We start from the raw sequence: 20,766 nt of genomic DNA, 5'->3' as shown, positions 1-20,766 counted from the left end.
GCCACACACACCACAAAACCACACACACACCCCACACAACACACACACCTGCCACACACACCACAAAACCACACACACACCATAGAACACACACACACATGCCACACACACCATAAAACCACACACACACCACACGACACACACACATGCCACACACACCACAAAACCACACACACACCACACAACACACACACACTCCACATACACCACACAACCACACACACCACACAACACACACACACACTCCACATACACCACACAACCACACACACACCACACACCACAAAGACCACACGCAAAACACAACCACACATACACCACAGAACCTCACACACAAAAACACAACCACATACACTCACCACACACACATCACCACATACACCACACACACACCACACAAGCACACACCACACGCACCACACACCACACACATACCACATACTACACACACCACATGGCACACACACAGCACAAAACCACACACAAAACACAAACACACACATACCACATTCCCACCACATACATCACACATACACCACACAAGCATACATCACATGCATCACACTCCATACACACCACACACATTACACATGCCACACACACCACAAAACCACACACAAAACACAAACACACATACACCATGAAACCACACACACAAAACCCACCATACACACTACACATGGACCACACACACAGATGCACACCACACATCACACATAGCACATACACACCCCACACATCACAGCCCTCCCACATACAAACACCACACATACTGAAAACTATACACACACACACACTACACACACACGGCACACATCACACTCCCCACCACACACTGCACGTGTGCGCACACACACACTCACACTTACATACACCACAACACTCAAAGGTGCGGGCTGGTGCCAATGTGCCAACCCCACAGGTGCCTGCCCCCTGGGATGAGTGTTCCCTGGAAGGAGGTAGTCAGGGAGATATGGGTGGGCACCCCTGTGACTCTGCACAGTGTTTGGGGCTGCCAGGGGCTGGCGGGGGAATAGGGAGCAGGATCCTGGCTGGGCCCTCCAGCCCCACACTGACTTCGCAGGCCATCTTGGCCATTTCTAGCAGGTCCATGTGGCGTGGCTACAGGTTTTGGGCCACTCACCATGCCGGGCATGACCAGCTCACTGCCCTCCAGCCTCAGGGAATGCTCCAAGAAGTGGGCTGCAGGGAGCCCTCATTCTTCCTGTCGTCAGACCAGACAGATGTAGTCCGTGTGGTACTTGGTGTGCATGGTGCTTGGTGAGTGTGGTATTTGGTGAGCATGGTACTTGGTGTGCATAGTACTTGGTGAGCCTGGTACTTGGTGTGCATGGTACTTGATGAGCCTGGTACTTGGCATGCATGGTACTTGGTGAGTGTGGTACTTGGTGAGCCTGGTACTTGGTGTGCATAGTACTTGGTGAGCATGATACTTGGTGTGCATGGTATTTGGTGAGAGTGATACTTTGTGTGCATGGTACTTGGTGAGTGTGATACTTGGTGTGCCTGGTACTTGGTGAGTATGGTACTTCGTGTGCATGGTACTTGGTGAACATGGTACTTGGTGTGCATGGTATTTGGTGAGTGTGGTACTTGGTGAGCATGGTACTTGGTGAGTGTGATACTTGGTGTGCCTGGTACTTGGTGAGTATGGTACTTGGTGTGCATGGTACTTGGTGAACATGGTACTTGGTGTGCATGGTACTTGGTGAGTGTGATACTTGGTGTGCCTGGTACTTGGTGAGTGTGGTACTTGGTGAGCATGGTACTTGGTGAGTGTGGTACTTTGTGTGCATGGTACTTGGTGAACATGGTACTTGGTGAGCATGGTACTTGCTGAGTATGGTACTTGGTGTGCATGGTACTTGGCGAACATGGTACTTGGTGTGCATGGTGTCTGGTGAGTGTGGTACTTAGTGAGCATGGTACTTGGTGAGTGTGGTACTTGGTGTGCCTGGTACTTGGTGAGCATGATACTTGGTGTGCATAGTATTTGGTGAGTGTGGTATTTGCTGTATGTGGTACTTGGTGTGCTTAGTACTTGGTGTGTATGGTACTTGGTGTGCATGGCACTTGGTGAGCATGGTACTTGGTAAGCGTGGTACTTGGTGTGCCTGGTACTTGGTATGCGTGGTACTTGGTGAGTGTGGTACTTGGTGTGAAGCCACCTCGGGGAGTAGCCTTGCACCCACTCCACAGGGACGGGCCTCTTTCCCACCAGCCTTGGACTGGGCTGGATGTGGAGGAAGTCTGCTGTATCTTACAGCAATGATTCTTCCCATTGAGGAGAGAGGCCATTTCTCTTACTGTCTCCTGTCTCCAAAGAAAAGGAGGAAGTAAAAACTGAAAAATAACAGACTGATCAGTGCCACTGGCCAGGCCTGAAGGTTAGAGATTAACCCTAACCCTAAATCGCTTGTGCTATCTATAGATCACAGACAATGGTGTGGAGAAATGCTTGCTGTGCTTACCCCCACCGAGTCACGTACCCCATGCTTGCTCAATCTATCACGACCCTGTCACATGGACCCCTTAGAGTTGTAAGCCGTTAAAAGGGCGAGGAACTCTTTCTTTGGGAGCTCGGTTCTTGAGACGCAAGTCTGCCGATGCTCCTGGCCAAATAAAGCCACTTCCTTCTTTAACTCGTGTCTGAGGGGTTTTGTCTGTGGCTTGTCCTGCTACACCATGATATCTGGGGTGGGGGGGCATTGATTTCTCTGTTCTCTGGTGGATGTGGAGCTGTGTGAGGGTGGAGACCCCCTCCTACCGTGGTGGTCTCCAGTCCTAAGCCCAGGGCTCAGAGCATGGTGTGGAGGAGGTGATGTTTGATATGGGGCGAGTGTCCCTGGTCATTCAGTCTAGGGATGATTCCCCCCACCCTGTAGCCAGGAAGCTCCCCAGTCTTTAGAAAGTGGCTGCAAAGTTGCCCAGGGCAGGGTCAGCCTCTGCTCCACTAGAGCAGGGCTCAAGGGGGAGAAAAGGAGCCTGGACCCAGTGTGGCCTCCCAGGGGATATGAGCAGCCTCAGGGAGCGAGTATGGGGCAGGGCTGCACTTCCAGGGAAAGCTGATTGGCAGGAGGCCTCCTGGTCCTCACTCTCTGTTGCCTCAGAGGGGAGGGAGGTGATGGCCTTCTCTCCTCCTGCGCACCCCCCGAGTGATAGAAGTCCCCTGCAAACTAGCTGGGCCACTCACAGGCAGAACCCAGGTCAGCCTGATCTGAGCTCTTCCCAGGATTTCTGACGGGACCTGATGGGGAGGATATGGGTCATGGGGCTGTCGAGACATCAAGCCCAGTGTTGCCTGGAGCTGTTTCCCGGCTCCAGGCAACGTTGAAGGTGGGGGGTTAGAGGGAAGCAGAGAGATGGGTCAGAGTGAGAAATGCCCTGAGCCCAGGCAGGGATGGAATCAGCTCAGCCAGTGGGGCCGGAGAGTGCCAGAGTCCCCAGGATCCTGAGAGGACAGCAATGGTGGTAGCGGTGGGGAGTACCTCGCAGGCCTGGAGTGAGGACCTCATGGGTCTGAAGTGGAGACCTTGGCTTCCAGGACTCTGCCTGTTTGGGGGAGGACTACGCTTTGGTCATCTGTGTCTCAGCCTGGGATGCTCTGGGGCCTGCCCAGGCCACTCCCTTACCCCATGCCGACACCTGAGGCCAGAAGGAGGGGTGTGGGATCTCTCGAGTGGACCCAGGCAGCCCCCACCCATCAGCACCCTGGGTCAGCCCCTGGGCCCGACCATGCCTGCCTGTAGGGCTTTGGCCACATGGACCTATCTGAGGGTCCTGGCCAGGCCCCACCCACATCCCGGCCCTTCCTGCAGACCAGCCTCCAGGCTGGAGCTACCTGCATCCACCTCATTGTTTGTGACTCTTCCTACGAAAGTTTTCCGCATGCAGGCACACCTCCTTCCCCTCCTCTTATCACGCTTCAGTGTATTGCATTTTTCACACGTTGGCTGTTTCTGGCATCACCACACAGGACAAGTCCATAGGCACCATTTTTCCCAGAGCCCGTGCTCACTTCATTAGTGTTTTTTTTGCAATAAGTATTTCAAAATGAAGGTATGTACATTTTTTAGACATAATGCTATCACTATCACACATTTATTAGGCCACAGTGTAGTGTAAACATACATTTGACATGCGCTAGGAAACCAAAAAGTGTGTGTGGCTGCATTTGTTGTGATCGCCGCTGTGTTGCTGCGTCTGGAACCGAGCCCACGATGCCCCGAGGTTTCCCTGTGCCGCCTCATCCTCATGATGCCCCGAGGTTTCCCTGTGCCGCCTCATCCTCCCGGCGTCTCTCTGAGCTCCACCTTGTGCTTAGAAGAAATGCAGTGAGAGATGAGCTGACACCCAAAAGGAATAAAAAACCACGGAAAATCTTTGCGGTAGCCTCTCGAGAAGTGTCTGAGAGGAACGGTGCTAAATGAACAATGGATCCTGCCACTCCCCAAAGCGTCTGTCCACCAAGCAGGGCGCTCTCTTCTCAGATTTCATCCAAACCCAGTAGTCCCCGGCCTGTGGGTCTCAATGTGGGTCTCAATGTGCTGTCTTCTCGGCGAGAACTCTTTCTTTTTTTTTTTTTTGAGATGGAGTTTCGCTCTTGTTGCCCAGGTTGGAGTGCAATGGCATCATCTTGGCTCACTGCAACCTCCACCTCCTGGGTTCAAGCGATTCTCCTGCCTCAGCCTCTCAAGTAGCTGGGATTACAGGCATGCACCACTACGCCCGGCTAATTTTGTATTTTTAGTAGAGATGGAGTTTCTCCATGTGGGTCAGCCTGGTCTTGAACTCCCGACCTCAGGTGATCCGCCTGCCCCGCCGCCCAAAGTATTGGGATTACAGGTGTGAGCCACCATGCCCAGCCAAAAGAACCCTTTCTAATGCTGACATGGTCGGTCAATCATGGCTTCCACAGGTCAGTCCCCGTTGTGATTCTCGGAACCTGTGAATGTGACTTTACTTGGAAAAAGGGTTTTGTAACGTGATTAAGAGTCGTGGGATGGTGAGATCATCCTGGATCATCCTGGCAGGCCCTAATTGTCACCACACGCATCCTAATTAGAGAGAGGCAGGGGGAGACTTGACACACGCAGGGGAGGAGGCAGCGTGAAGACGGTGGGGAGAGTGGAGTGATGTGGCCAAAAGCCAACCACTGCCAGCAGCCCCTGCAGCGGGAGGAGGAAAGAAAGCCTCCCGAGGGGGCACAGCCCTGCTGACACCTTGATTTTAGCCCCGTGAAACTAGTTTTGGACTTCTGGCCTCTAGAACTGTGAGAGAATACAGTTCTGTTGTCTTAAGCTGTAAAATTGATGGTAGCTTGTTACAGCAGCCGTGGGAAACTGAGACACCCTCCAACCTAGTTTTGCTGGACTTCTCTGCGTATTTTGGATACAAGCCCTTTATCAGATGTGTGTTTTGAAAATATTTTCTCCCAGTCTGTGGCTTGTTTTTTAATTTACTTGACAGCATCTTTTACAGAGCAGAGGTTTGAAATTTTAATGAAATCAAACCTCAATTTGGGGTTGTATCTGAAAACCACACACATTTTCTTTATGGCATATTCTGGAACTGTTCGTTTTGCATTCTACATTTTGGTCTCTAATCCACTTTGAGTAAATTTTGTGAAGGGTAGAGGATCTGTGTCTAGACTGATTTTTTTTTTTTTTTTTGCACGGGATATGCAGTTGTTCCAGCAGTGTTTGTTGACAAGATCATCTCTGCACTATTGTATTTGCCAGTGTGCATTTGTCAAAGATCAGTTGATATTTATGTGGGTTGATTTCTGTGCTGTCTATTTTACTATGTTGACTTGTTTGCTTGTTCTTTAGCCAATACCACACTGTCTTGATTGCTGTCACTTTATAATAAGACTTGGAGTTGGGTGGTGTCAGTCCTCTGACTCTTTTCTCCTTTAATATTGTGTAGGCTATTTTAGGTCTTTGCTTTTCTGAATAAACTTTAAAATCAGTTTGTCAGTATCCATCAAATAATTCACTGGGATTTTGATTGGGAGTGCATTGAATCTATAGATGAAGTCGGGGAGAACTGACATCTTGACAATATGGAGTCTTCCTATCCACGAACATGGAGTATCTCTCTATTTATTTAGCCCTTAGATTTCTTTCATTAGAGTTTTGTTGTTTTCTTCATATAGGTCTTATACATATTTTGTTGGATTTATACTTAAGTATTTCATTTTCTTGGAGCTTACATAAATGGTGTTGTGTTTTTAATCTCAAATTCCAATTGTCCAATGAATGCTATAGAGGAAAGAAGTAGACTTTTGTATATTAACCTTGTGTCCTGGAGCCTTGCTATAATCACTTATTAATTCCAGGATTTTTTTGGGGGGGGGTGATTCTTTGAGATTTCCTACATAGAAAATCATGTCATCTGTGAACAGTTTTGTTTCTTCTTTCCCAATCTATACACGTGTTATTTCCTCTTCTTGTCTTACTGCACTAGCTGTGACTTCCTGTACGACATTAAATAGGAGTGGCCAGAGGGGACATCCTTGCCTTCTTTCTGATCTTAGAAGAAAAGATCTAGTTTTTCACCATCTAATGTTAACTGTAGCTTTTTTGTAGATGTTCCTTATCTATTTGGGGAAGCTCCATTATGTAAAAAGTTTATTAAGTTACTACAGCTGGGCATGGTGGCTCACGCCTGTAATCCCAGCACTTTGGGAGGCGGAGGTGGGCAGATCACCTGACATCAGGAGTTCAAAACCAGCCTGGCCAACGTGGTGAAACCCCATCTCTACCAAAAATACAAAAATTGTCCACGTATGGTGGCAGGTGCCTGTAATCTCAGCTACTCGGGAGGCTGAGGCACAAGAATCGCTTGAACCCGGGAGCCAGAGGTAGCAGTGAGCCGAGATCCCATCACTGCACTCCAGCCTGGGCAACAGAGCAAGACTCTGTCTCAAAAAAAAAAGAAAAGAAAAGAAAAGAAAGTTTACTAAGTTACTATAAGAAGTTCTCTTCTTACAAAACCTATTTAGAAAGTTATTTTCCAGAATTAACAGTGGAAACATGTGGCGGGGAGCATCTCTCTCCACATGGCTGCCTATAGATTCCCGTTTCCTCTTCGCTCCAGGACAGACCCCTCCTCCCTCTGGGCAGACCCTCCAGCTCCCACCCACTTGGGCCTCTCCTGTGCATCTCCCGCAGCACCTAGGCCTCTGCCCTCCCCTTGCCCGCTTGTCTCTTCACTGTCAGAGCCTCCTGTGCTCCAGCCTTTCCTTCAGTCTGGAAAATTGCCAGACCACTGAAGTGGCACCTTTGGATTTAATCAGCCTTTCTTAAAGGAAAAGTTGTTTTTCTAAAGCAGATTTGAACAATGAGGTTTTATATGCTGGGTGTTGTAATACCTGATGAGGCTTTGTTCAATACCCTATTAGCACCTTCAAGGGGCAACTAGTGTGTTTGGCCAGGATTCAGGGTCACCACCCTCCCCTCCCAGGGAGTCCCGTGCCTACCTGGGGGTCTCAGGAGACAAAGGAAGGTGGGACCTAGGCAGAGTCCCAGTGACACTCCTGGCGGGGGTGCATCGACCTGGTGGGACGTGGCCTCCTATTATCTATCCCCTCTTACAGATGAGCAAACTGAGGCATAGCAGGAGGAAGTAACTTCCCAAAGTCACACGGCTAATTTGTGGCAATCCAGGCCTGGAGCCTGAAACCCGAGTCGGAGCAGGAGAAGGTGCTTCTCTATCTTCCCCTCTGATCCTGGCCCCCAGGCGAGGGAGGGCGGGCCAGCTGGGTGGGGAATGGGACGGGGCCTGCAGTAACCACTGGCAGGGAATTGGCTGTTGGTCTTCTCCCTCTCTGGGCCTCAAGAGACAAGAAGTCTGCCTTGAAAGACAGGAAGAGCTAAGAAGAGTGAAGTGGGCAGTGGGCCCTGTGGAGGGGAGGCAGGGACTGTGGGGTCTCCTCCGGCCACCAGAAGGAGAGCCTGGGCTGGACCCCTGAGCCTGTGTCCTGGATGCCAGCCTCCCTGCAAGGGAGGGGAGGGAGAAGCCTGGGTCCAGCTGGAAGCCCCTTCAGGCCCTGCGTGGCTCCTGGGGACTGTGCCCTAATGCCTGGGCATGTCCACCCTCCCACACCTGGAGGATTGGGGCTGGGGCTCCAGGGGTCCTGCCGATGGCCTGGAATGGGGCCGCCTGCAGCTGCCCAATGGGAGACAAAGCCCTGCCTGTGTCATGGGCCGGGGCCTGCCCCCAAACACACTAACCATGCGGAAACAGAGGGCAGCATCACCCTTGAGGCAGAAGCAGCTGAAGGTGTTGGGGGTCAGTGGCCTATGGCTCAGTTTTCCTTAAGATCCACCTGGAGAGGAGGACCCAGGTCCCTCAGTGCCATGGCCGTATCCTCTGGGGAAGGGCAGGCAGGGCCAAAACGCTCTTTGGTAGGTTGTGTAGACAAGGCCTAAATAATTTGGACTCGGGACACATTCCGAAGGCAAACATCCTCCCTGGCTGGGAGATCCTGACACCTGCCTCTTCCAAGGGGAAATTCCCATGGAAACAAACTCTCACCCCCACCCGCCCCAACTGAGACCCCTCCACCCTTAGACTCCATTCTGGAGGGCTGGAGCTTTGAGAGGCACCTTCACACTCGCCCAGCCGGTGCTTCCCTGGCTGGGGAGGGAGGGCAGGGCTCGGGGCTTGGCCGGCAGCCCCTGGGGAGGTGCACACTCGCCTCCTGGCTCCTTCCTGGGGTGCTCCTGGCAGCAGGAGGCAGATGCACCAGATCGGAGGAGGGTCTCAGAAAGCAAACGCAAGCAACAGCAATGAGAGGGAGTTGCCACGGGGTGGTGCTCTCGGACCTCGTTTGAAAGGCTTGGGCGCCGGCTCTTTGAAGGCAACGTCACTTTTCGTTGGATTTCGGTTGAGTTGTCTGCGAAACACACAGGAGGACATCTGAAACGAGATACAGCACTGTTGAAACTTATCACAACTTTCAGGTTCTGTTTCCCAAGACTACTCTCCTCTCCTCCTCGAGCTCCTCCTCATTCTCCTCCACCTTTGTCATTTGTCATCACCTTTTAACTTTCATTGTTTTAGAGAGGAGGAGACTGAGGCATTTTCCTGTCACTCTTTGAAAGAAAGAGAAAAACCAAACAAAGAAAATGCCCATTTCATTCACCTTATAAGAAACAGGTAGGAAAAAAAAATGCTCATTTCTCCTGAGTTTGGACACAAAATCTTCCTCCTGGGTTGGCCGCTGGGGAACAAAGTTCTGGTCTCTGAGAAATGCTGTTAAAATATTCCGTGACTATTTCATTTTAAATGTTAATCTGGTTTCCACTCGAGTTCTGAGGAAGAAAGTGTGGGAGATTCTGTCGCGATTCAGTCTTCAAAAGGGTTTTGTGATGTTAGGTTTAGAGCTTTGCTTATTGATGTCACCATATCGGACCAGTAAAATTAAGAGAAAAGAAGTAGGTTTGCCAAATCACGGGTGCAATTGCAGATGTGTTGTTGGTTACACAGACACCTCCACCATTTCCATGGGTCCCTCAACTTTGCATTTCTGGAGCAGGGCTGGGCATGTGTAGCATTGCTGAGCCTCCCAGGAAAGAGCCAGGAGGTGAGTGTGCACCTCCTCAGGGGCTGCCCACCAAACCCTGAGCCCCCCCACCCCCAGCCAGGGAAGCACTGGCTGGGTGAGTGTGGAGATGCCTCTCAAAGCTCCAGCCCCCTAGAATGGAGTCTAAGGGTTGAGGGGTCTCAGCTGGGGGGTGGGAGTTTGTTTCCATGGAATCTTCCCCTTGGAAGAGCAGGCGTCAGGATGCAGGAATGAAGGCCTCTCAGATGGGCCACAGGGACCAGTTTCTTGGGAGAAGTTGCATGGGGTCCCCTTCCAGCGCCCTGAGGGAAACAAAGCCATTTTCTAGCACAGAGGAAAGAGACACTGAAGCATTTTCCTTCTGGGGTAGGCATGGTTGGGCCACTCTGTTTTCTCCTGGTGGATTTGGTCAGAGCCTCTGAGGTCTCCCTGCATGGCACTGGGCCTGGCCTGAGCACCACGTCCTTGGCCTCAGCCTGTCCTTCCCGGCCTCCCAGGAATTCCCCCCGAGCTCCGAGGTAGACCAGTTACACGTTTGTTGAATTAAAGAATTAATGTTGGCTGGGTACAGTGGCTCACGCCTGTAATCCCAGGACTTTGGGAGGCCGAAGCCGGCGGATGGCCTGAGCTCAGGAGTTCGCGAACAGCCAGGGTAACATGGTGAAACCCCGTCTCTACTAAAATACAAAAAATTAGCCAGGCATGGCAGCATGTGCCTGTAGTCCCAGCTACTCAGGAGGCTGAGGCAGGAGAATCACTTGAACCCAGGAGGCGGAGATTGCAGTGAGCTGAGATTGCGCCACTGCACTTCAACCTGGGTGAGAGAGCAAGATTCTGTCTCAAAAAAAAAAAAAAAAAAAAAAAAAAAGTAGAATTAATGTCTGCTCTGAATTCCAGAGCTCCAGGAAGCTCTGCTTATAGAAACAGGCCTCCTTGTTTATGGGGGTCCCCTACTGAGGAGAATCAAAGCCTGAGGCATCCTCTGACTTTGACGGGGTTCCTGTAGGGAGTGGTTGCAGGGTGCAGGTGCGGACACCCAGGCTGTGGAGGGGAAAGTGGCCAGGTGCTGTCCAGAACTAGCTTCAGCGCCTTGGGCCTCTGCTCAGTGCTGCTACAACCCGGGAATGGGGGCGTCCCCAGAGCACCTAGGAGCAGAGTCCACCCCTTCCAAAGCCAGTGTCCAGGGTTGCTGCGTCGCCCGCATTCCCCCCAACGCCCATCACGCCCGGTACCACTGTCCACTCAGGAAACAGCTCCCTAGCAGGAGTGGAACCTGGAGTTGGGCTCCCTAGCTACAGCGTTGTTCTGTGAGGGAGCTGGCAAGCCTGGGCTGCCCTGGTCCTGCCTGCTCCGAGTACAGCGTGAGGACCAGCCGGGACCTCTCCCCCGTGCGGTTAGTGAGAGTGGACGTGCAGCTCTGGGGAGTCAGCAGCAGGCTCTTTGGTTTCGTGGAATCACGGACCAGGGCTGCCTCCTCGAGGTCCCCGGGAGGGCATGACAGCCTGGGAACCTCTGGAGGATGGGATCCAGTTAGAGATCCTTTCCTCGTGAGGCTCAGCATTCGGGCAACTCCTCTGTTGGATTAGGAGGGCCCTGACTTAGATCCCAGGCAGGGCAGGACCCGGAGACATCACAGGGTGCTTGAGGGAAGAGAGAGCCCGGGGTCTGGCTGAGTAGGAGGCGGGTTCGGCAGGCATGGTGATGCCTGGGCGCTGTGAGGCCACCCCGATGCACGGAGTGTTTGGAGTTTTGGCTGCGGCCATAGCACCAAGGAAGGAAGCACTAAGCCCAGAGTGCAGGGATGGGCGCCTCTGAGGACCTGCAGGGACCCCCGTCCTCAGGGGACTTGTCCACAGCAGTGGCAAGCGGTGGCAGCAAGAGCAACAGTGGTGGATTCAGAAACCCACCCGGGCTCCTGACATTTTGAGGGTGGGGTGGAGGTGGCGAGAGGGACTTCCTGGGAAGACATTATCTGGGAAACAAAAGGGAAGGGACCAGAATTATGTCCCAAGACACAGCATGCAGCCCTGTGTTCTCCTGGAGGGCTGCGTGCCTCCACGCAGGGGTGCTCGTTCACAGAGGACCACCTATGTAAGCCTCGGGTGAGTTGAGTTAGGGTCTGGCCAGGGCTCCCACTGATTGCCATTGTCTCTGCCTTCAGGGACGACAGAGACCCCCGGGCCTGCTCAGGGTTTGCCATGGGCTCTGGCTGCTGGGAGTGGGGCCTCTGTGCTGTGTCCCCGGCTTGGACTAAAGGCTCCTGCGTTGAAGTCAGGGGTTAATACCCTGCTCTTAATTCCAGAGCTGGAAAGACTCCACGTTCTTCTCTCTCTCTTGTCCCCTAGCTCCCCATCATGGTGAGACCCCACTGGTCTGAGACAGCAGGGATTTCTGATTCTTCTGGTTATAGGAGGACTTTCCAGAACCCTCTGTGCCACCAAGTTTCTCCTCTGGGTGTCCAGCATCCTGCCCTGAGGGCCAGCTCACGGCCCACTCCTGCCCTGGGCTGTGAGCCCTGGAGTCCTGGCGTCTCCCCAGAGCTTGGTACACCCAGCTGGTCAGAAAACCTTTGCAGAACCCAAGGGCAGGCCCTGTATGGACCCTGGGCCCAGGCTCCCGATTTCCTCTTGGTTGGACCCAGCCTGTGAGGGTGTCTGAACTCTGCAGCTGAGAATAGTGAGTGCCCCACACTGTAGACACTCGAGACCCCTCGGTGCTGTGTAACCTCGCAGAGTTCCTGCCACAAGGATGATTCTAAGAAGCATGGAGTGTGACTCATTACATTTCACTGCGTCTCTCAGTCACCTGATATTCTAAGTACACAGATTTCAAATAGGCTTCCAGGAACTTCTATCACTAGACCTGAAGATTCATTTGTCTTTATCTGGGAGCTCATTTTGTGTTCACTGTTTTAATACTTGTCATTTCAAACTAGTATATCAGAGTCAAGCAGAGAATAATTTACTTGGAAAAACGAGACTCCATAAATAATATAAATAACAGTAAAAGAGTAATTTGGGTGCATTTGCAGGATATTTGAGGACTTGAATGCTGGCCTAGAGTGTTACGTGTTGTTTATTGTCACTAGTTTGCCATGAAGGACATGTGATTCCACGAGTTGGAGGCACAGATGCTCTGGGCCCCGGGCCACACCCTGTGACTTGTGGGCAGTGTGCTTTATGGGAAGGCGTGTGAGTAGGGTTACTCTCTCGTTGGAAGCGTCTTTGCCTCATCCTAATCCTGTGATCTAGGCTGATAAGAAGTTAATGCCAGGAAAAGAAAATGTGTGTCTTTCGCCAACTCCGTCTGCCTCAGGCCAGATGGCTTTCCTCACCACAGTATCACAGAAGCACACAATGTATACACAATATATCTGCATAAAAACCATGCATCTTCCCGGAGCACCGATCTTACTCCATGACAACTCACGGAAGCATTGTTTTCTATATTAAAATGAATAAGTATATGATACATAGTGAAATATTGGCATTAAAAAAGAGTTAATAAATTTTGTAGGACATTTTCTTTGTGTGGCTGGCAGGTCCAGGCCACATTCCAGATCCCTGGTACAGCAAGCTCACTTGCCCTGAATCTGGGGAAAGCCCCGGCAGGTGTCGTCCTGCCCAGCTTGGCCATCGGGCCCCATAGTTACTCCCTGGGTGATCTTGGACGAGTTGCTCGGGTTGGAGAACCTCCGTTTGCAGGCCGTGTCCCCTGGTGTGATCCCAGCAGGCGAGGGTGAGGGGACCTGGTCCTGGGCAGGCTTGTCCCTGCCTGGCCGCTCTCTGTCCTGGGGCTGGAGGGTGGCTTCAGCTTCAGCCACTCAGACCTTTTGATTTAAGCCAACTTCTGTTGTTTATTCAAGACATGACAATCCGAAGGTTTTGAAGCTTTTTCCTGGGAATTGATCTGGATTTTAGTCTTCGGGATCATTTTTACCTTTTAAAGATGACAGCATGTACCATGTCGGGGGAAGAAAGGGGGATATTGTTGGTGAGTTGAGCTGTGGAAAGTATTTGGCAAGACAGGTCCTGGGGACCCAAGGACCCCCACAGAGCTCATCTGCACTTGCCTCTGCTAGACATGTGCTTATTCAAGGGGAAGGCAGTGCTTTGAAAATGCTGCTTCTCAGATGAGTGAGAAACCATGGACAGGCGTGTGGGAAGGCCCCGCAGCCGGCCCCGCCAAAGGCACTTTGTTGCCTGCTCCCTGTACCTGTGTCCTCCCCAACCCCCCGCCGAAGGATTGGTGGGTGATGGCCTCATGTTTATCACCACAAATTAAGTACACTTATTTTAGACAACATTAACATGTTCATCAGCTCTGATTTTTAAAATATTTGTTAAATTAGCAGGAGTTCAATTTTACCCCTTAAACTGGCTGAAAGTCAGTATTGATTTATTTAGTTGGCTCAACGTAATTGCGAAGTAAGGTCTTAAACACAGCTTATTAACACTTTAAATAGGATGCAAAAAACCCAACATTTCAACAGAGATAACATTCTAGCATAAAAATAAGAGCAATTATGAAGGCTTTAGGAGGTGAAAAGTCAACTCTACCTTATATGGATGATGCTGGAGATTTTATTAGTAAATGTGGATTTATGTCGTCTGAGATTACTCACCAACAACAATGTCATTCTTCTGAGCCCGGCTGAAGCTGCCCTCCATTTTCCTGGGAGATCAGCACCGCTGCAGCTTCATTTTTGACTTCCACACTGTGGAGTATTTGGGCAGCGTCCACCCCGCATCTGGGCAGGAAGACGGAGTCCTCTCGAGTTTCTCCTCTTGCTGCTGGAATTGTGCAATCCTTGAAGTAGATTTGAAACAACCAATCCTCCAGGTCTGGGACCTTCATTCCCAGGCTGGGAGAATGTGGCCCTGAGGTCAGAATCTGAGTTTTACCCCCAGGAGAGCTCTGTGAATAGAACTTCCCACCAAGATGAAAGGTCAGAATCCAAGTTTTACCCCCAGGAGAGCTCTGTGAATAGAACTTTCTAGAACTTCCCACCAAGATGAAGTGTTCTAGGTCTCTACTGCCCAGTGCAGCAGCCACCAGACACACAGAGCTACTGAGCACTGGCAATGTGGCTGGTGTGGCTGAAGAACTGATTTTCAGATTTCATTTTATTATAATTAATTTGAATTTAGGCCAGGCACGGTGACTCATGCCTGTAATTCCAGCACTTTGGGAGACTGAGGCAGGTGGATTACCTGAGGTCAGGAGTTTGAGACCAGCCTGGCCAACGTGGTGAAACCCTGTCTCTACTAAAAACACAAAAAATTAGCTGGATGTGGTGGTGGGCACTTGTAATCTCAGCTACTTGGGAGGCTAAGGCAGGAGAATTGCTTGAACCCGGGAAGTGGAGGTTGCAGTGAGCTGAGATCATGCCATTGCACTCCGACTTGGGCAAGAAGAGGAAAACTCTGTCTCAAAAAAAAAACCCCAAAATTTAAATGCAATAGCCCTGTGTGCTTGGGAAAGTGCAGCTCTAGCAGATGGCTTAGAGCTCATCTCTCTCTCTTTGTAGGGATGGGGCCTCTCTATGTTGCCAGGCTGGTCTTGAATTCCTGGCCTCAAGTGATCCTCCCACCTTGGCCTCTCAGAGTGCTGGGATTATAGGCATAAGCCACCGTGCCCGGCCATCTCTCTCTCCCTACAGCTGGCCTACCCTTCTCTCTGCAGCAGTGGTCCAGGTCGCCGTGGTGCATGCTGGGAGAACCCCGGAATCCGGGGAGGGGAGATCCAGCCACCCCTGTGCATGCTGGGAGCATTGGGCTGCCTTGAAGGGCGTTGGTGAGACCCCCTTTCCTCAACCACTCCCTTTGATTCTTCTTCACGTGAATCAGTTTCCCCTCATCTCCATGTAAGTAGATTTAGGATGAAATTTACTGCAACTGTTATTGTGAACCACTGGTGAATCATGACCCCGTTTGCCCTCAGCTTTTCAACAAACCTCCGCAATCTCTTCCCAAGGCCTGGGCAGCAGCAGTGGCAGCTCTCCCTCAGCAAGGACAAGACTTTCAACTTCTCCATGGGGAGTAAAACCCACCTACCAGGTTTTAAGACTCAAAGGCTGCTCCAAAGTCCTTTTGCTTGTATCAGTCTATTTTTTGTAATAAAGTCCTTAGTTGAAGAGTCCACATAGATTTCCCATGGGTAAAGAACCCTATTAATATGGTCAAATAGAGAGTTTTCTTTCTTCTTTTCTTTTTTTTTTTGAGACAGAGTCTTGCTCTGTCTCCCAGGCTGGAGTGCAGTGGCATGATCTCAGCTCACTGCAACTTCCGCCTCCCAGGATCAGGCGATTCTCCTGCCTCAGCCTCCCGAGCAGCTGGGATTACAGGTATCCACTATCACACCCAGCTAATTTTTGTGTTTTTAGTAGAGATGGGTTTTTGCCATGTTGGCCAGGCTGGTCTTGAACTGCTGACCTCAAGTGATCCACCTGCCTCAGCCTCCTGATGTGCTGGGATTACAGGGGTAAGCCACCACACCTGGCCAAATAGAGACTTTTCTAGAATAGGACCACAAACCACTCTGCTCTCCCTGGGCCCAGCTCCCCATCTCCCCACCCCCAGCCACTGGAAACCACCACTCTGCTTTCTTTCGCTATGAATTCGAGTACTCCAGTTTCCTTCCATGAGTAGAATAATGTGGTATTTGTCCTTTTGTGACTGGCTTATTTCACGCACCACAATGTCTTCAGGTTCATGAAGGTTGTAGCGTGTGTCAGGATCTCCTTCTTTTTAAGGCTGAATGATTTTCCACTGTCTGGAGAGACCACATTTGTTTCATCCAGTCACATCCATCAATAGACTCGGTGGCTTCCACCTTCCGGCTGCTGTGAATGGTGCTGCAGTAAGCATGGGTGTGCAAAGATCTGTGTGAGACCCTCTGCTTTCAGTTCTTTCAGGTGTATACCCAGGAGTGGATTTTTTTTTTTTCCTTGAGATGGAGTTTTGCTCTTGTTGCCCAGGCTGGAGTGCAATGGTGCAATCTCAGCTTACTGCAACCTCCGCCTCCCGGGTTCAAGCGATTCTCCTGTCTCAGCCTCCCGAGTAGCTGGGACTACAGGTGCACGCCACCACACCTGGCTAAGCCAGGAGTCAATTTGCTGGATCATATGGAAATTCAGTTTTTAATTTTGTGAGGAACAGCCACACTATTTTCCATAGCAGCGGCACCATCTTGCACCCCCACCGGCAGTGTGCAGGGTTCCAATTACTCTACATCCCTTCCAACACTCGAGGACAGAAAAGGCAAGAATGAATGCGAGGGTCAGCAAATCATGTGGAGTCACTTGGAATTTTCAGTGAGCGTGGCTGTCTTGATCTGCTCTGCCCAGAAGCACTTTGCAATTATGGAATATGGGTAGTTAATTTGCTAATTTCTCTCTTCTTGATAGTGGTCATCAAGATGTGAGGTGTATCTCAGCGTGGTTTTGATTTGCATTTCCCGGATGATTAGTGATGTTGAGCATCTTTCCATGGGTTTATTGGCCATTTGTATGTCTTCTTTCATGAAATGTCCATTCAAGTCTTTCGCCCATATTAGAATTGGATTTTTTTTGATCGATCCTTCTTGAACTTCAAACCCACTTTAAAACTTACTCTGCAGCATGTGCACCTGCAGGAAATCAGAGCCAGGATTTCTTTTTTTTTTTTTTTTTTTTGAGGCAGAATCTCACTCTGTCGCCCAGGCTGGAGTGCAGTGGCAGGATCTCGGCTCATTGCAAGCTCCGCCTCCCGGGTTCATGCCATTCTCCTGCCTCAGCCTTCCGAGTAGTTGGGACTACAGGCACTCGCCACCACGCCCGGCTAATTTTTTTGTATTTTTAGTAGAGACGGGGTTTCACCGTGTTAGCCAGGATGGTCTTGACCTCCTAACCTTGTGATCCTCCCGCCTTGGCCTCCCAAAGTGCTGGGATTACAGGCGTGAGCCACCGCGCCCGGCCAGAGCCAGTATTTCTAATTTAAGTCAGTAAATGTTTGAGAAAACATGGGCTGGGGCTGTAGGGAATCGGTGTTTCTTTGGGACATCTTAAAGGCTTATTTTGATGCTCAAGTGCCGGCTAACAAGGTGGCCTTGGTTCCATTCAAAAGAAGAAATTGTGCTAAGGGCTTCCTCTCTGCTGTCAGCAGGAAGAACTCCTCGTACCGTCCCAACCTTCAAGATAAGAATTTGGACAGAATGGGAGTCATTAGTGTCCTTTCACTGCAGGGAAGATCAAATCCCAACCTAATTATTTGTAAAAGTGAAGTCCCCGCGCCCCCTGAAAATTGCAAGCTTTTAATAACTGGTGTGAGAGGCACACTCTGTGCATAGGAGTCTGGGTGATTTAGTGATGTTCGCCTAATCAGCCAGCACCAGCCGCAAGTGCAACCGCATCCAGGGTGGGGGCGCCTGGGGCCGGAGCCGCAGTGAAAATGGGAAGCACTTAAGTGAGAGATCCTGGGTCATTATTTAATCAGGGGAGAGGCTGGGGAGCTAATAACAGCTCTAGGAATAGGATTTAATGAGGAGAGAAAAGGCAGGAATGAATGCAAAGGTCAGCAAATCATGTGGAGTCGCTTGGAATTTTTAATGAGCGTTGCTGTGCTGATCTGCTCAGCTCAGAAGCACTTTGCAATTATGTAATATGGGTAGTTAATTTGCTAAGAAATAATAATAATAATAGTCTTGGCATTTATTTAGTTCTTGGCGACTGACAAAGCCCTCTTGCACACACTGTGTTTGGTCCTTGCCAACACCCTTGTGGTGGGTGTCATGGGCCAGCCTGGCCCAGAGAGACCTGCCCAGGACGCTGAGCCTGAGGGACGGTGATCAGGCTTCAGCTACCTGCCTGTCCCATCACTCCCTGGTGTGGCCACCGCCAGCCCCTCCAGCCCCCTTGGCCTTGTGGAGCCGCATAGTCTGGAATCATCTTCAAGGGCACACCCAGCAATAATGCTTCGTGTGGGCATCCCATGCCACAGCCAAGCAGACACATTAAAACTGACTATCACAAAGTTCTTTATCACATATTTGTTTTGCAAATATTTCCCTCCAGTCAGTGACTTGTTTTTTTCATTTTCTTAACAACGTTTTTCATAGAGCAGAAAAATTAATAAAGTCCAACTTATCATTTTTTTTTCTTTCATGAATTGTGCTCTTGGCGTTGTATCTGAAAACTCGCCAGTAAACCCAAGGTCATAGAGATTTTCTCTTATGTTTTCCTCTAGAAGTTTTATAGTTTTGCACATTACATTTGTGTGTATGAACTATTTTGAGTTAATTTTATTTTATTGCCATATAATATAAAACTCATTGCAATACAATATGAAACTCACTTTGTTAAAATGTACAATTCAGTGCTTTCTTTTTTAGTGTATCCACAAGTTTGTGCATCTATCATCACTAATTTCAAAACATTTGAATCACCCCCTAAAGAAACCCTGGAACTATTAGAAGTAATTCATGGCCAGGCACGGTGGCTCATGCCTGTAATCCCAACACTTTGGGAGGCCGAGGTGGGTGGATCACCTGAGGTCAGGAGTTCGAGACCAGCCTGACCAACATGGTAAAATGCTGTCTCTACTAAAAATACAAAAATCAGCTGGGTGTGGTGGCTCATGCTTGTAGTCCCAGCTACTTGGGAGGCTGGGGCAGGAGAATTGCTTGAACCTGGAAGGTGGAGGCTGTACTGAGCCAAGATTGCACCATTGCACTCCAGCCTGTGCGACAAGATTGAGACTCTGTCTCATAAAAAAAAAAGAAAAAAAAGAAAAAAAAGTAATTCATTTTGAACTCTTATTTTTTTTTTTGTGAAAGGTGTGAGGCCCGTGTGTAGGTTCTGCTTTTTGCATATGGGCATCTGGTTGTTTCAGCACTGTTTGCTGAAAGGACTGTCCTTTTCCGTTTGACTTGCCTTTGTGCTTTTGTTAAATATCAGTTGACTACGTTTATGTCAGTCTATAACGGGGCTCTGTATTCTGTTCCACCGACCCATGTGTCTATTATTTTGCCAGTATTCAGCTGTCTTGATTACTGTAGCTTTATCCTAACTCATGAAATCGGGTAGAGTGAGTCCTCCAAATTTGTCCTTTTTTAGAATGGGTTATTCTGGGTCTTTTGCTTTTCTACATAAACTTTAGAATCAGTTTGTCAATATCTATAAAATGGCTTGCAGTGATTTTGATTGGAACTGCATTGAATCTACAGATCAAGTTGGGAAGAAGTGACATCTTAGCACTATTAAGACATCCAATCTGTAACCACAAATATTCTCCATTCGTTTGGACCTTCTTTGACTTCCTTCACTGGTGTTTTTTAGTTTTCTGCATATAGATGATGTAATATTTTCTTACTTAAGTATATACTTAAATATTTCTGTTTTCAGAGCTATTGTAAATGGTATTGTTTTATAAATGTTAAATTCTAGTTGTTCATTGTTGGCATATAGAAAAGTAACAGCTTTTGCTTTTCTTTCCGTATGAGAAGAACGTGTATTCTGCTGTTGTTGGATCGAGTGTTCAATAGAAGTCAATTAGATCCATTTGATGGATGGGGCTGTTCAGTTCAACTTGATCTTTGCTGATTTCTAGTCTGCTGGATCTGTCAGTTACTGAGAGAGTGGTGTTAAAATCTCCACCTGAGCAGTGGCTGCCTCCTTCTCCCTTCAGCTCTCCCAGTGTTTGCTTCATGGTTGATGACACTTGGGTGTCAGGACTATTGTGTCTTCTGGGGAATAGACTCCCCGCTGCCCCACTTTTTTCTTTTTGTTAGACAGAGTCTCGCTCTGTTGCTCAGGCTGGAGTACAGTGGTGCCATCTCAGCTCACTGCAACCTCTGCCTCTCAGGTTCAAGTGATTTTCCTGCCTCAGCCTCCCAAGTAGTTGGGATTACAGGTGCCCGCCACCATGCCTGGCTAATTTTTGTATTTTTAGTAGAGATGGGGTTTCACCATGTTGGCCAGGCTGGTCTCGAACTCCTGACCTCAAGTGATCTGCCCTCCTTGGCCTCCCAAAGTGCTGAGATTACAGGTGTGAGCCTCCGTGCCCAGCCTGAATGCACCTGTTTATCCCTGATAATGTTCCTAGTCCAGGAATCTGAAATTATTACAGTAGTCACCCCTTATCTGCAATTTCACTTTCTGCGGTTTCAGTTACCCACAATCAACCATGGTATACAAG

The 20,766-nt window shown here is 49.7% G+C and overlaps 1 long non-coding RNA gene across 1 annotated transcript; it reads right to left on the bottom strand.

The window, feature by feature from the left end:
- Window positions 1–4,115: 4,115 nt before the first annotated feature.
- LOC129006358 (uncharacterized) lies at window positions 4,116–14,341 on the bottom strand. Its single transcript, XR_008491980.1, has 3 exons — window positions 14,217–14,341; window positions 8,853–8,946; window positions 4,116–4,340 (listed from the first exon to the last, which is right to left on the bottom strand). It is a non-coding gene; the product is annotated as an uncharacterized LOC129006358 (long non-coding RNA).
- Between the last annotated feature and the right edge of the window lie 6,425 nt (window positions 14,342–20,766).

Source organism: Pongo pygmaeus, chromosome 8 (assembly GCF_028885625.2).
Source record: "Pongo pygmaeus isolate AG05252 chromosome 8, NHGRI_mPonPyg2-v2.0_pri, whole genome shotgun sequence".
In the NCBI taxonomy this organism is placed as follows: Eukaryota; Metazoa; Chordata; class Mammalia; order Primates; family Hominidae; genus Pongo; species Pongo pygmaeus.
Note: the sequence above shows the minus strand (reverse complement) of the source record. Positions and strands in the feature narration are given on the sequence as shown.